Consider the following 16,439-nt stretch of genomic DNA (forward strand, 5'->3'; position numbering starts at 1 on the left):
TGTAGAATTTACAATAACTTATTTAATTGACAGTTGAAATAATGTATTAATATTAAAGACAATATTCAACCTGCTGTAAATGTATTCACATGTTGTATGTTTTACTGTAAAACATACAATAATTTTACAATAATTTTTCTCCAGTAATATTTTAATATGATTAAAAATAACTTTACACTGTATATGCCCTGCAATTCAATTGCTTTTTTCAATGTGCATGCTCATAATCCATTATATACTGAAGTATTAATTACGGTACGGTATGGTTCCATGGGTGCATTTATAAAGATGCAGCCTGCACTGTTATAATGTCATTATATTATAGTAGCTTGTTAGTAATGCAGTTTTAGTTTTATGTCAAATAACTGAGTTGTTTGTATTGTTGTTAATAGCTATGTTTTAAGTTACTTATTGTCATAATACAGTTACTACCCTCTAAAAATGCATTATTGGTGGCTTTAAGTAAAGTGAAAACATAGGATGCAGTTTTCCTATTGCAAATATTAAAGAATCATGAAGATTTAATTATCCATTTTAAATGGTTTATTTGCTAATCCTGAAACCCTAATAATACAAACAGTTGCGATTTACATACTAGTAAACCCAGCAACATTATTGGCCATTAAAGACATAACTGATAAATAAATGCCTTAATACTACAGCAAACAAGAATGTCTGAAACTATAGTATTTTTATATTTGATCATTTATGGACAGAAAATGTAGAGCAACTGGCTAAATAAACTCATGCACATTGAATTTCCTGATATCATAAATGAGACATCAGAGAATGTCATATCTGTAATTTCTTGCCAGCCAGTACTCCCATTCAATGACTCTAAGGTGTTATTTTAGCAGCTTTGTAGTACGATTCCCTCGATGCCGAGGGAACATCTGTTTTAAATGTCTGCCATGCTTGCTCTAGATGTTGTGTGTGAGCTCTTGTGGTGGGATGTACACAATGTCTTTTTTTACACACAGTAGGGAACCATACCATACCATAATTAATACATTGAATTAATAAGCACATTAAAAAGCAAATGCATCGCTTATGAGAAGCAATAAAGATATTATAAATGCGATAGGATTTGTTGTTTCTTTATAAATATATTTATAAAACAGTCATAAGTACCTATTAATAATTATAAATGGGGCTATAATTCATTATAAGCATGGGCTTCAAAGAAAGTCTTACTGTAACTTTTTCTAACTTTATTTTTAACTGTTCAATTGCTTAACTGTTCAATTGCAAAACTCTAAATTTCAGTTCTCTTAACAAAATATTTCTTCAAAACTTAAAATTAAAACAACTGAGTAGAATATATTTGCTTAATGTAGTTTTGTTCAAACCTGTACTCACATATTAGTAAACACATATTGAGAAGAAGAAAAAGGTAGTTTAAACACTATTTTTCATGATCCTGCCTCTCCTTGTCTTGGTTTTCGAGTCATGTCAGTCCCATGTGTTTTGTGTGGAGAAAGAGCATTGTTTTGGTTTGAGAAGCCATGCTCTCTCTCCGGTGTCACGTCCTATAGTCCCGCCCCATGTTTCCCCGGTTAGCGGTCCATTAGTGTTAGTCTTGTCTCCAGCCCTGGTCCATCTTTCCCTTAGTGTTTCAGTCCCCTCACCTGCCTCGTGCAATCCTCCTGTTAGCTTTCCCTTAGTGTTTCATCCATGTCACCTGCGGCCACTCTCCCTGTGTCATCAGTCCTTGTTAGTGTTTCCCCTTATCAAGCCCCAGTTTCCCCTCTGTCCCTTGTCGGTTCATTTTGCACACTTTGCACATTTACCCTTCCTAGTCTGTCTGGATTACCCGTGTTCCTGTTCCCTGGACTCAGTTTGTGGATTTATAGTTTGTTATTCTTAAGACCTTGTTTGTTTTGTCCCCCTTGTGGGAAGTTTTAGTTTTCAGTCTTGTTTGTGTTCATGTTTTCCCCATCGAGGGTCTTTGTTTTAATAAAGGTTTTGTTATTTAGCAAACCGCTGCCTGCGCTTGGGTTCTGTCTATACATCATAACACTATTAGCTTACTGCCGTTTATATTTGTATTTGTGGCGGCATGTAACAATGTGAGGTCCTTCATTTGATTAGAATAACTTGCCACTGACGTGGAGCCTCTTTTTTCCTGTGCATACAATGCACGTTTCTCGGTTTTACCCTAGCGATGGAAAAGTTGTGCTTATGTGTCCAGTTTGCAAAAGCTAGGTTAGGCACACCCGTCTTATTCCCCAGTCTCGCCATTGTTTGGACTTTTCTTTTTTCCCCCCTTGGACTCTTACCCAGGTAGCAAACAGACGTTGGCCCAACGTTGGGCCAACGTAATTTTGTCCGTTGGGCCAACGTTGGGCCAACCATGTTATTGGGCGGCCAGCAGACCTTCTGCCAACCTAAAAAATACCTTACCAACCTTCTGCCAACTTAAAAACCACTAAAACAACTTTGGGCCAACGGACCATTTTAAGATTGTGATATGGCCTATTCATTGTTGAATTGCATTAAAACAGAACAACAGACAAACTGAATTGGTTATAAAAATGAAATTTATTGTTAACAAAAAAAAACAGCAGAAAAAATGCAAAGCAAAGTAAAACAAAGTCAAAGAAATCAACAAGGAACCAAAGTGACAAAAAAGGAGGCAAAGAAAATGCGAAAGAAGGCCAAATTCTTTTGCAGATTTGAAGCTATTTGATGATGAAGACGGAGCGGAGGAGGAGAAGCAGCAGCATATACTCCTGTAAAAACAACAAACATACAAACAACTTTTTAGAACATTTAAGGTGTGTCGTTCTATTTTAATTACACAACCCAAAAAAGTTTTTTTGCAAGAAATTCACAAATTCAATTAATGAAAACTTACCTCAGAATTTACAACAGAAACGGAAACTCGTCTGAGGTAAACTTCTGACTCTGAACTCACGAGGACGGAGGCGCGCACGCGCCCACAAATACGTGTGTGTAGCTTCATGCGGCACTGACAGGATGATGACGTCAATGTACCGCGAGAGCGATTCGAAATTAGATCTCTACGCGTCAGTTCTCGACTCGCTCTCGCGATACGTTGACGTCATCATGAAGTCGAACATGACTAATAACACATAACAAAAGACAACATGTTAAAAACAATAAAGATGGTAGAACTTGTTTAACATTAAATTGTATTAAAATAAACAGAAATATTGTGCTTTTAAAGCATAGCTTTTTAGATCTTCATCCGGGGGTGTGTTCAATTACTTCTACATAAATGCACATTTTGTTCTAAATGGACAGACCTTTATAAAAATGTATCAAAATGGTTTTATTATAGTAAAAGTGTAGTTACTATGGTTTTTTATTTAACAACAACAATAAACATCAAAAGAAAATTATCTGTTAAGATAATAACAACCAATGATTATTTTAATAATTTAATAATTATACTTATTTTAATAATTATATATATATATATATATATATATATAATTTGAGGGAAGTGGTGGGCAATTGCAGCTGACCATACCAACGTTGGCCCAACGTTGTATTTCTGTCAGATAGGTTGGCCCAACGTAACCAACCAATATTGACGTTGGCCCAACTTCTGTTTGCTACCTGGGTATGTTTCCAAATCCTTTCTAGACAATTTGGAAAGACAGATTGGAGCAAATATCATCTTGTTGTCATTTCAGGATTTTAGGCGATCCAAATGGAGTGCTGCACCTTGAGTGACATACTGGAATATCATAAGATGAGTCTTGTCTGCAGTTTAAAAAAACAATTAAAACTACCACAAAGAAAAGCACTTATGAATATTTGTGCTTGTATTCTTCTATTAATGATTAAGATTGGCGGATCTAGACGTTTTTAGGGTTTTCCTGTATTTTCATATACTATCCTTCCATGCTGTACGAAATACCTGAAATGTTTTTTTCTTTAAGTTGCCATTTCTTGTGCCGCTTCCTTTAGAGCCTGAGTTTTTCATTATACCATGGTGTCGGGCTGTCATTTTTAATCTTCTTTAAGCGTAGAGGAGCACCTGTGTCTAGCTGTGGGGTCAGTTGTGGCCTGGGGGTTAGAGCGTTCGAACTCGTCCCCGAGATCGCCAGAACACCCGATGCTACGCACCCCACACAACCGGGCGGAAGTGCTCGCTGACGGCGTCGAGATCGTAAACAGGCAGGGGGAACTGCGGAGGGCTAAGAGCTAAGCTAAAACTAACACCACACCCGCTCTCTTTACATAGCATTTTCCTTGCTAATGTTCGATCATTGATCATTTATGGACAGAAAATGTAGAGCAACTGGCTAAATAAACTCATGCACATTGAATTTCCTGATATCATAAATGAGACATCAGAGAATGTCATATCTGTAATTTCTTGCCAGCCAGTACTCCCATTCAATGACTCTAAGGTGTTATTTTAGCAGCTTTGTAGTACGATTCCCTCGGCATAGTTTCAGACATTCTTGTTTGCTGTAGTATTAAGGCATTTATTTATCAGTTATGTCTTTAATGGCCAATAATGTTGCTGGGTTTACTAGTATGTAAATCGCAACTGTTTGTATTATTAGGGTTTCAGGATTAGCAAATAAACCATTTAAAATGGATAATTAAATCTTCATGATTCTTTAATATTTGCAATAGGAAAACTGCATCCTATGTTTTCACTTTACTTAAAGCCACCATCAACAGCAAAATACTTTCGAACTGCAATGTCATAATCTTCACGGAAACATGGCTACACAGCGGCATACCGGACAAAGTTGAGTTAGCGGGCTACAACACACACCGGGCAGATAGAACGGCAGAGGAATTCGTACAAGAGGAGGTGGAGTGTGTATTTATGTCAACAAAGCTTGGTGCACGAACTCTGTTATTGTTAGGAGACACTGCTTGGCTAACCCTGAGTCATGGTTAAATGTAATACTCATGTAATACTCATGGTTAAATGTAATACTCATGGTTAAATGTAGACCGTTTTATCTGGCACAGGAATTCACTTCCACCATTATAATGGTAGCTTATATTCCACCGGATGCTGATGCAAAGGTTGCTATGAAAGAACTGCATGCAGCCATCAGTAAACAACAGACTGCTCACCCTGAGGCTGCATTTATTGTTGCGGGAGATTTGAAACACTCTAATTTAAAGACAGTTGTAATCTTTGAAGTGATCTTAGTGCGGTGTGCCCTGAGATAAAAGGAGCTTCCCTCCTGAAAATCAGTGTGTAGTTCCAGAAGGTTGTTCACTGTTGCAGCAAAAGTCACTTAAAACTACCCCAACAAATAGCACTTACTCTATAAAGCTGACAAGTCAATGCCATTGTGAGGGTACCGATAGTGGCAGCTTAAGACGTTGCTCGTTTTAAATAGAAAACAGTGTGGAACGAATGGAGATAACTTACAGACAGAGACACGAGGAGCATGTTCTATGATGCAGGGTAAATCTGATTTGAGGCTAGCAGTCCACAGCGACCATTTAAAGCATGTCCACTTTGCCCCTTATTGGTCGTTCACACTTTTTAAGCCTTCTAGGCCCATCAAGTTTTGATTGCTGTGGTAATGTCCTTGGAACGACTCTGCCCATTTCAAAATGTGCTGGACCTTTGTCGCTTTTAAAAACCTTAGGTGCCTGCAGCTGTTCGCAGACCTTCCCTCCCATGTTTTTAAAATGGATAGCATTTATTCCAGGAAGAATTTGCTAAATGAGAAAAAAAAGAGACAGGCATGCAAAACATACAGATGTAACCCCTAGTGGAGATAACTTATAGCACCCCCTAGTGTCTGAAGAGGTTGCTGTGAAGGTTTAAACCACATGATGAGCACACACCAACAAGACTGCCCCAAAGAGAAGCACTTATTCTTGAAGAAAAAAGAATGCTTCTCTTTGTAGTCGTCCAGGTGAGTCTTTGAACTGTGCATTAATTGTAGGAAATGAGAGACGTAATTGAAGACACAAAGACAGTCAGCAAAAATGTACCCCATCTTGATAGCAGTTTCTAGTCAATTTGGAAAGACAGATGCTAAAGTTGGAGCAAATATCTTCTCGTTCTCATTTCAGGAGTCTCTGCGATCCAAGTGGAGTGGTGCACATTGAGTGACATACTGGAATATCATACGAAGAGTCCTGTCTGAAGTTGAAAACACAATTAAAACTACCCCAAAGAGAAGCACTTATGAATATTTGACCAATCAATGCTTCCATTTGAAGAAATCTTAGTGCGGTGTGCCCTGAGATTAAATGAGCTTCCCTCCTGAAAATCAGTGTGTAGTTCCAGAAGGTTGTTCACTGTTGCAGCAGAAGTCACTTAAAACTACCCCAACAAATAGCACTTACTCTAGAAAGCTGACAAGTCAATGCCATTGTGAGGGTACCGATAGTGGCAGCATAAGACATTGCTCGTTTTAAATAAAAAACAGTGTGGAACGAATGAAGATAACTTACAGACAGAGCCACGAGGAGCATGTTCTATGATGCAGGGTAAATCTGATTTGAGGCTAGCAGTCCACAGCTACCATTTAAAGCGTGTTCACCTGGCTCTTTATTGGTCGTTCACACTTTTTAAGCCTTCTGGGCCCATCAAGTTTTGATTGCTGTGGTAATGTCCTTGGAACAACTCTGCCCATTTCAAAATGTGTTGGACCTTTGTCGCTTTTAAAAACCTTAGGTTCCTGCAGCTGTTCAGACCTTCCCTCCCATGTTTTTAATGATGGATAGCATTTATTCCAGGAAGAATTTGCTAAATGAGAAAAAAAAGAGAAAGGCATGCAAAACATACAGATGTAACCCCTAGTGGAGATAACTTCTAGCACCCCCTAGTGTCTGAAGAGGTTGCTGTGAAGGTTTAAACCACATGATGAGCACACACCAACAAGACTGCCCCAAAGAGAAGCACTTATTCTTGAAGAAAAAAATAATGCTTCTCTTTGTAGTCGTCCAGGTGAGTCTTTGAACTGTGCATTAACTGTAGGAAATGAGAGACGTAATTGGAGACACAAAGACAGTCAGCAAAAATGTACCCCATCTTGATAGCAGTTTCTAGTCAATTTGGAAAGACAGATGCTAAAGCTGGAGCAAATATCTTCTCGTTCTCATTTCAGGAGTCTCTGCGATCCAAGTGGAGTGGTGCACATTGAGTGAAATACTGGATTATCATACGATGAGTCTTGTCTGAAGTTGGAAACACAATTAAAACTACCCCAAAGAGAAGCACTTATGAATATTTGACCAATCAATGCTTCCATTTGAAGTAATCTTAGTGCGGTGTGCCCTGAGATTAAATGAGCTTCCCTCCTGAAAATCAGTGTGTAGTTCCAGAAGGTTGTTCACTGTTGCAGCAAAAGTCACTTAAAACTACCCCAACAAATAGCACTTACTCTAGAAAGCTGACAAGTCAATGCCATTGTGAGGGTACCAATAGTGGCAGCATAAGACATTGCTCGTTTTAAATAGAAAACAGTGTGGAATCAATGGAGATAACTTACAGACAGAGACACGAGGAGCATGTTCTATGATGCAGGGTAAATCTGATTTGAGGCTAGCAGTCCACAGCTACCATTTAAAGCGTGTCCACCTGGCTCTTTATTGGTCGTTCACACTTTTTAAGCCTTCTGGGCCCATCAAGTTTTGATTGCTGTGGTAATGTCCTTGGAACAACTCTGCCCATTTCAAAATGTGTTGGACCTTTCTCGCTTTTGAAAACCTTAGGTTCCTGCAGCTGTTCAGACCTTCCCTCCCATGTTTTTAATGATGGATAGCATTTATTCCAGGAAGAATTTGCTAAATGAGAAAAAAAAGAGACAGGCATGCAAAACATACAGATGTAACCCCTAGTGGAGATAACTTATAGCACCCCCTAGTGTCTGAAGAGGTTGCTGTGAAGGTTTAAACCACATGATGAGCACACACCAACAAGACTGCCCCAAAGAGAAGCACTTATTCTTGAAGAAAAAATAATGCTTCTCTTTGTAGTCGTCCAGGTGAGTCTTTGAACTGTGCATTAATTGTAGGAAATGAGAGACGTAATTGAAGACACAAAGACAGTCAGCAAAAATGTACCCCATTTTGATAGCAGTTTCTAGTCAATTTGGAAAGACAGATGCTAAAGTTGGAGCAAATATCTTCTCGTTCTCATTTCAGGAGTCTCTGCGATCCAAGTGGAGTGGTGCACATTGAGTGACATACTGGAATATCATACGATGAGTCTTGTCTGAAGTTGGAAACACAATTAAAACTACCCCAAAGAGAAGCACTTATGAATATTTGACCAATCAATGCTCCCATTTGAAGTAATCTTAGTGCGGTGTGCCCTGAGATTAAATGAGCTTCCCTCCTGAAAATCAGCGTGTAGTTCCAGAAGGTTGTTCACTGTTGCAGCAAAAGTCACTTAAACTACCCCAACAAATAGCACTTACTCTATAAAGCTGACAAGTCAATGCCATTGTGAGGGTACCGATAGTGGCAGCTTAAGACGTTGCTCGTTTTAAATAGAAAACAGTGTGGAACGAATGAAGATAACTTACAGACAGAGACACGAGGAGCATGTTCTATGATGCAGGGTAAATCTGATTTGAGGCTAGCAGTCCACAGCTACCATTTAAAGCGTGTCCACCTGGCTCTTTATTGGTCGTTCACACTTTTTAAGCCTTCTGGGCCCATCAAGTTTTGATTGCTGTGGTAATGTCCTTGGAACGACTCTGCCCATTTCAAAATGTGTTGGACCTTTGTCGCTTTTAAAAACCTTAGGTGCCTGCAGCTGTTCACACACCTTCCCTCCCATGTTTTTAATGATGGATAGCATTTATTCCAGGAAGAATTTGCTAAATGAGAAAAAAAAGAGACAGGCATGCAAAACATACAGATGTAACCCCTAGTGGAGATAACTTCTAGCACTCCCTAGTGTCTGAAGAGGTTGCTGTGAAGGTTTAAACCACATGATGAGCACACACCAACAAGACTGCCCCAAAGAGAAGCACTTATTCTTGAAGAAAAAATAATGCTTCTCTTTGTAGTCGTCCAGGTGAGTCTTTGAACTGTGCATTAACTGTAGGAAATGAGAGACGTAATTGAAGACACAAAGACAGTCAGCAAAAATGTACCCCATCTTGATAGCAGTTTCTAGTCAATTTGGAAAGACAGATGCTAAAGCTGGAGCAAATATCTTCTCGTTCTCATTTCAGGAGTCTCTGCGATCCAAGTGGAGTGCTGCACATTGAGTGACATACTGGCATATCATACGATTAGTCTTGTCTGAAGTTTAAAACACAATTAAAACTACCCCAAAGAGAAGCACTTATGAATATTTGACCAATCAATGCTCCCATTTGAAGTAATCTTAGTGCGGTGTGCCCTGAGATAAAAGGAGCTTCCCTCCTGAAAATCAGTGTGTAGTTCCAGAAGGTTGTTCACTGTTGCAGCAAAAGTCACTTAAAACTACCCCAACAAATAGCACTTACTCTATAAAGCTGACAAGTCAATGCCATTGTGAGGGTACCGATAGTGGCAGCTTAAGACGTTGCTCGTTTTAAATAGAAAACAGTGTGGAACGAATGGAGATAACTTACAGACAGAGACACAAGGAGCATGTTCTATGATGCAGGGTAAATCTGATTTGAGCATAGCAGTCCTAAGCGACCATTTAAAGCGTGTCCACTTGGCCCCTTATTGGTCGTTCACACTTTGGAATCAATGGAGAAAACTTACAGACAGAGACATGAGGAGCACGTTCTATGATGCAGGGTAAATCTGATTTGAGGCTAGCAGTCCACAGCTACGATTTAAAGCGTGTCCATCTGGCTCTTTATTGGTCGTTCACACTTTTTAAGCCTTCTGGGCCCATCAAGTTTTGATTGCTGTGGTAATATCCTTGGAACGATTCTGCCCATTTCAAAATGTGTTGGACCTTTCTCGCTTTTAAAAACCTTAGGTTCCTGCAGCTGTTCAAAGACCTTCCTTCCCATGTTTTTAATGATGGATAGCATTTATTCCAGGAAGAATTTGCTAAATGAGAAAAGAGACAGGCATGCAAAACATACAGATGTAACCCCTAGTGGAGATAACTTCTAGCACCCCCTAGTGTCTGAAGAGGTTGCTGTGAAGGTTTAAACCAAATGATGAGCACACACCAACAAGACTGCCCCAAAGAGAAGCACTTATTCTGGAAGAAAAAAAGAATGCTTCTCTTTGTAGTCGTCCAGGTGAGTCTTTGAACTGTAAATTAACTGTAGGAAATGAGATACGTAATTGAAGACACAAAGACAGTCAGCAAAAATGTACGCCATTTTGATAGCAGTTTCTAGTCAATTTGGAAAGACAGATTCCAAACGTCGAGCAAATATCTTCTCGTTCTCATTTCAGGAGTCTCTGCGATCCAAGTGGGGTGGTGCACATTGAGTGACATACTGGAATATCATACGATGAGTCTTGTCTGAAGTTTAAAACACAATTAAAACTACCCCAAAGAGAAGCACTTATGAATATTTGACCAATCAATGCTCCCATTTGAAGTAATCTTAGTGCGGTGTGCCCTGAGATTAAATGAGCTTCCCTCCTGAAAATCAGTGTGTAGTTCCAGAAGGTTGTTCACTGTTGCAGCAAAAGTCACTTAAAACTACCCCAACAAATAGCACTTACTCTAGAAAGCTGACAAGTCAATGCCATTTGTGAGGGTACCGATAGTCGCAGCTTAAGACGTTGCTCGTTTTAAATAGAAAACAGTGTGGAACGAATGGAGATAACTTACAGACAGAGAGACGAGGAGCACGTTCTATGATGCAGGATAAATCTGATTTGAGGCTAGCAGTCCACAGCTACGATTTAAAGCGTGTCCATCTGGCTCTTTATTGGTCGTTCACACTTTTTAAGCCTTCTGGGCCCATCAAGTTTTGATTGCTGTGGTAATATCCTTGGAACGATTCTGCCCATTTCAAAATGTGTTGGACCTTTCTCGCTTTTAAAAACCTTAGGTTCCTGCAGCTGTTCAAAGACCTTCCTTCCCATGTTTTTAATGATGGATAGCATTGAATCCAGGAAGAATTTGCTAAATGAGAAAAGAGACAGGCATGCAAAACATACAGATGTAACCACTAGTGGAGATAACTTCTAGCACCCCCTAGTGTCTGAAGAGGTTGCTGTGAAGGTTTAAACCACATGATGAGCACACATCAACAAGACTGCCCCAAAGAGAAGCACTTATTCTTGAAGAAAAAAAGAATGCTTCTCTTTGTAGTCGTCCAGGTGAGTCTTTTAACTGTAAATTAACTGTAGGAAATGAGAGACGTAATTGAAGACACAAAGACAGTCAGCAAAAATGTACCCCATTTGATAGCAGTTTCTAGTCGATTTGGAAAGACAGATGCTAAAGTTGGAGCAAATATCTTCTCGTTCTCATTTCAGGAGTCTCTGCGATCCAAGTGGAGTGGTGCACATTGAGTGACATACTGGAATATCATACGATGAGTCTTGTCTGAAGTTTAAAACACAATTAAAACTACCCCAAAGAGAAGCACTTATGGATATTTGACCAATCAATGCTTCCATTTGAAGTAATCTTAGTGTGGTGTGCCCTGAGATTAAATGAGCTTCCCTCCTGAAAATCAGTGTGTAGTTCCAGAAGGTTGTTCACTGTTGCAGCAAAAGTCACTTAAAACTACCCCAACAAATAGCACTTACTCTAGAAAGCTGACAAGTCAATGCCATTGTGAGGGTACCGATGGTGGCAGCATAAGACATTGCTCGTTTTAAATAGAAAACAGCGTGGAACAAATGGAGATAACTTACAGACAGAGACATGAGGAGCATGTTCTATGATGCAGGGTAAATCTGATTTGAGGCTAGCAGTCCACAGCTACCATTTAAAGCGTGTCCACCTGGCTCTTTATTGGTCGTTCACACTTTTTAAGCCTTCTGGGCCCATCAAGTTTTGATTGCTGTGGTAATATCCTTGGAACAATTCTGCCCATTTCAAAATGTGCTGGACCTTTCTCGCTTTTAAAAACCTTAGGTTCCTGCAGCTGTTCGAAGACCTTCCCTCCCATGTTTTTAATGATGGATAGCATTTATTCAAGGAAGAATTTGCTAAATGAGAAAAAAAAGAGACAGGCATTCAAAACATACAGATGTAACCCCTAGTGGAGATAACTTCTAGCACCCCCTAGTGTCTGAAGAGGTTGCTGTGAAGGTTTAAACCACATGATGAGCACACACCAACAAGACTGCCCCAAAGAGAAGCACTTATTATGGAAGAAAAAAGAATGCTTCTCTTTGTAGTCGTCCAGGTGAGTCTTTGAACTGTAAATTTACTGTAGGAAATGAGATACGTAATTGAAGACACAAAGACAGTCAGCAAAAATGTACCCCATTTGATAGCAGTTTCTAGTCGATTTGGAAAGACAGATGCTAAATTTGGAGCAAATATCTTCTCGTTCTCATTTCAGGAGTCTCTGCGATCCAAGTGGAGTGCTGCACATTGAGTGACATACTGGAATATCATACGATGAGTCTTGTCTGAAGTTTAAAACACAATTAAAACTACCCCAAAGAGAAGCACTTATGAATATTTGACCAATCAATGCTTCCATTTGAAGTAATGTTAGTGTGGTGTGCCCTGAGAGTAAATGAGCTTCCCTCCTGAAAATCAGTGTGTAGTTTCAGAAGGTTGTTCACTGTTGCAGCAAAAGTCACTTAAAACTACCCCAACAAATAGCACTTACTCTATATGAAGGTTTAAACCAAATGATGAGCACACACCAACAAGACTGGCCCAAAGAGAAGCACTTATTCTGGAAGAAAAAAAGAATGCTTCTCTTTGTAGTCGTCCAGGTGAGTCTTTGAACTGTAAATTAACTGTAGGAAATGAGATACGTAATTGAAGACACAAAGACAGTCAGCAAAAATGTACGCCATTTTGATAGCAGTTTCTAGTCAATTTGGAAAGACAGATTCCAAACGTCGAGCAAATATCTTCTCGTTCTCATTTCAGGAGTCTCTGCGATCCAAGTGGGGTGGTGCACATTGAGTGACATACTGGAATATCATACGATGAGTCTTGTCTGAAGTTTAAAACACAATTAAAACTACCCCAAAGAGAAGCACTTATGAATATTTGACCAATCAATGCTCCCATTTGAAGTAATCTTAGTGCGGTGTGCCCTGAGATTAAATGAGCTTCCCTCCTGAAAATCAGTGTGTAGTTCCAGAAGGTTGTTCACTGTTGCAGCAAAAGTCACTTAAAACTACCCCAACAAATAGCACTTACTCTAGAAAGCTGACAAGTCAATGCCATTTGTGAGGGTACCGATAGTCGCAGCTTAAGACGTTGCTCGTTTTAAATAGAAAACAGTGTGGAACGAATGGAGATAACTTACAGACAGAGAGACGAGGAGCACGTTCTATGATGCAGGATAAATCTGATTTGAGGCTAGCAGTCCACAGCTACGATTTAAAGCGTGTCCATCTGGCTCTTTATTGGTCGTTCACACTTTTTAAGCCTTCTGGGCCCATCAAGTTTTGATTGCTGTGGTAATATCCTTGGAACGATTCTGCCCATTTCAAAATGTGTTGGACCTTTCTCGCTTTTAAAAACCTTAGGTTCCTGCAGCTGTTCAAAGACCTTCCTTCCCATGTTTTTAATGATGGATAGCATTGAATCCAGGAAGAATTTGCTAAATGAGAAAAGAGACAGGCATGCAAAACATACAGATGTAACCACTAGTGGAGATAACTTCTAGCACCCCCTAGTGTCTGAAGAGGTTGCTGTGAAGGTTTAAACCACATGATGAGCACACATCAACAAGACTGCCCCAAAGAGAAGCACTTATTCTTGAAGAAAAAAAGAATGCTTCTCTTTGTAGTCGTCCAGGTGAGTCTTTTAACTGTAAATTAACTGTAGGAAATGAGAGACGTAATTGAAGACACAAAGACAGTCAGCAAAAATGTACCCCATTTGATAGCAGTTTCTAGTCGATTTGGAAAGACAGATGCTAAAGTTGGAGCAAATATCTTCTCGTTCTCATTTCAGGAGTCTCTGCGATCCAAGTGGAGTGGTGCACATTGAGTGACATACTGGAATATCATACGATGAGTCTTGTCTGAAGTTTAAAACACAATTAAAACTACCCCAAAGAGAAGCACTTATGGATATTTGACCAATCAATGCTTCCATTTGAAGTAATCTTAGTGTGGTGTGCCCTGAGATTAAATGAGCTTCCCTCCTGAAAATCAGTGTGTAGTTCCAGAAGGTTGTTCACTGTTGCAGCAAAAGTCACTTAAAACTACCCCAACAAATAGCACTTACTCTAGAAAGCTGACAAGTCAATGCCATTGTGAGGGTACCGATGGTGGCAGCATAAGACATTGCTCGTTTTAAATAGAAAACAGCGTGGAACAAATGGAGATAACTTACAGACAGAGACATGAGGAGCATGTTCTATGATGCAGGGTAAATCTGATTTGAGGCTAGCAGTCCACAGCTACCATTTAAAGCGTGTCCACCTGGCTCTTTATTGGTCGTTCACACTTTTTAAGCCTTCTGGGCCCATCAAGTTTTGATTGCTGTGGTAATATCCTTGGAACAATTCTGCCCATTTCAAAATGTGCTGGACCTTTCTCGCTTTTAAAAACCTTAGGTTCCTGCAGCTGTTCGAAGACCTTCCCTCCCATGTTTTTAATGATGGATAGCATTTATTCAAGGAAGAATTTGCTAAATGAGAAAAAAAAGAGACAGGCATTCAAAACATACAGATGTAACCCCTAGTGGAGATAACTTCTAGCACCCCCTAGTGTCTGAAGAGGTTGCTGTGAAGGTTTAAACCACATGATGAGCACACACCAACAAGACTGCCCCAAAGAGAAGCACTTATTATGGAAGAAAAAAGAATGCTTCTCTTTGTAGTCGTCCAGGTGAGTCTTTGAACTGTAAATTTACTGTAGGAAATGAGATACGTAATTGAAGACACAAAGACAGTCAGCAAAAATGTACCCCATTTGATAGCAGTTTCTAGTCGATTTGGAAAGACAGATGCTAAATTTGGAGCAAATATCTTCTCGTTCTCATTTCAGGAGTCTCTGCGATCCAAGTGGAGTGCTGCACATTGAGTGACATACTGGAATATCATACGATGAGTCTTGTCTGAAGTTTAAAACACAATTAAAACTACCCCAAAGAGAAGCACTTATGAATATTTGACCAATCAATGCTTCCATTTGAAGTAATGTTAGTGTGGTGTGCCCTGAGAGTAAATGAGCTTCCCTCCTGAAAATCAGTGTGTAGTTTCAGAAGGTTGTTCACTGTTGCAGCAAAAGTCACTTAAAACTACCCCAACAAATAGCACTTACTCTATATGAAGGTTTAAACCAAATGATGAGCACACACCAACAAGACTGCCCCAAAGAGAAGCACTTATTCTGGAAGAAAAAAAGAATGCTTATCTTTGTAGTCGTCCAGGTGAGTCTTTGAACTGTAAATTAACTGTAGGAAAAGATATACGTAATTGAAGACACAAAGACAGTCAGCAAAAATGTACCCCATTTTGATAGCAGTTTATAGTCAATTTGGAAAGACAGATTCCAAACGTCGAGCATATATCTTCTCGTTCTCATTTCAGGAGTCTCTGCGATCCAGGTGGGGTGGTGCACATTGAGTGACATACTGGAATATCATACGATGAGTCTTGTCTGAAGTTTAAAACACAATTAAAACTACCCCAAAGAGAAGCACTTATGAATATTTGACCAATCAATGCTCCCATTTGAAGTAATCTTAGTGCGGTGTGCCCTGAGATTAAATGAGCTTCCCTCCTGAAAATCAGTGTGTAGTTCCAGAAGGTTGTTCACTGTTGCAGCAAAAGTCACTTAAAACTACCCCAACAAATAGCACTTACTCTAGAAAGCTGACAAGTCAATGCCATTGTGAGGGTACCGATAGTGGCAGCATAAGACATTGCTCGTTTTAAATAGAAAACAGTGTGGAACAAATGGAGATAATTTACAGACAGAGACATGAGGAGCACGTTCTATGATGCAGGGTAAATCTGATTTGAGGGTAGCAGTCCACAGCTACCATTTAAAGCGTGTCCACCTGGCTCTTTATTGGTCGTTCACACTTTTTAAGCCTTCTGGGCCCATCGAGTTTTGATTGCTGTGGTAATGTCCTCGGAACGACTCTGCCCATTTCAAAATGTGTTGGACCTTTCTCGCTTTTAAAAACCTTAGGTTCCTGCAGCTGTTCACAGACCTTCCCTCCCATGTTTTTAATGATGGATAGCATTTATTCCAGGAAGAATTTGCTAAATGAGAAAAAAAAGAGACAGGCATGCAAAACATACAGATGTAACCCCTAGTGGAGATAACTTCTAGCACCCCCTAGTGTCTGAAGAGGTTGCTGTGAAGGTTTAAACCACATGATGAGCACACACCACCAAGACTGCCCCAAAGAGAAGCACTTATTCTGGAAGAAAAAAAGAATGCTT

This window comes from Barbatula barbatula (assembly GCF_947034865.1).
Source record: "Barbatula barbatula genome assembly, chromosome: 25".
Classification (NCBI taxonomy): Eukaryota; Metazoa; Chordata; class Actinopteri; order Cypriniformes; family Nemacheilidae; genus Barbatula; species Barbatula barbatula.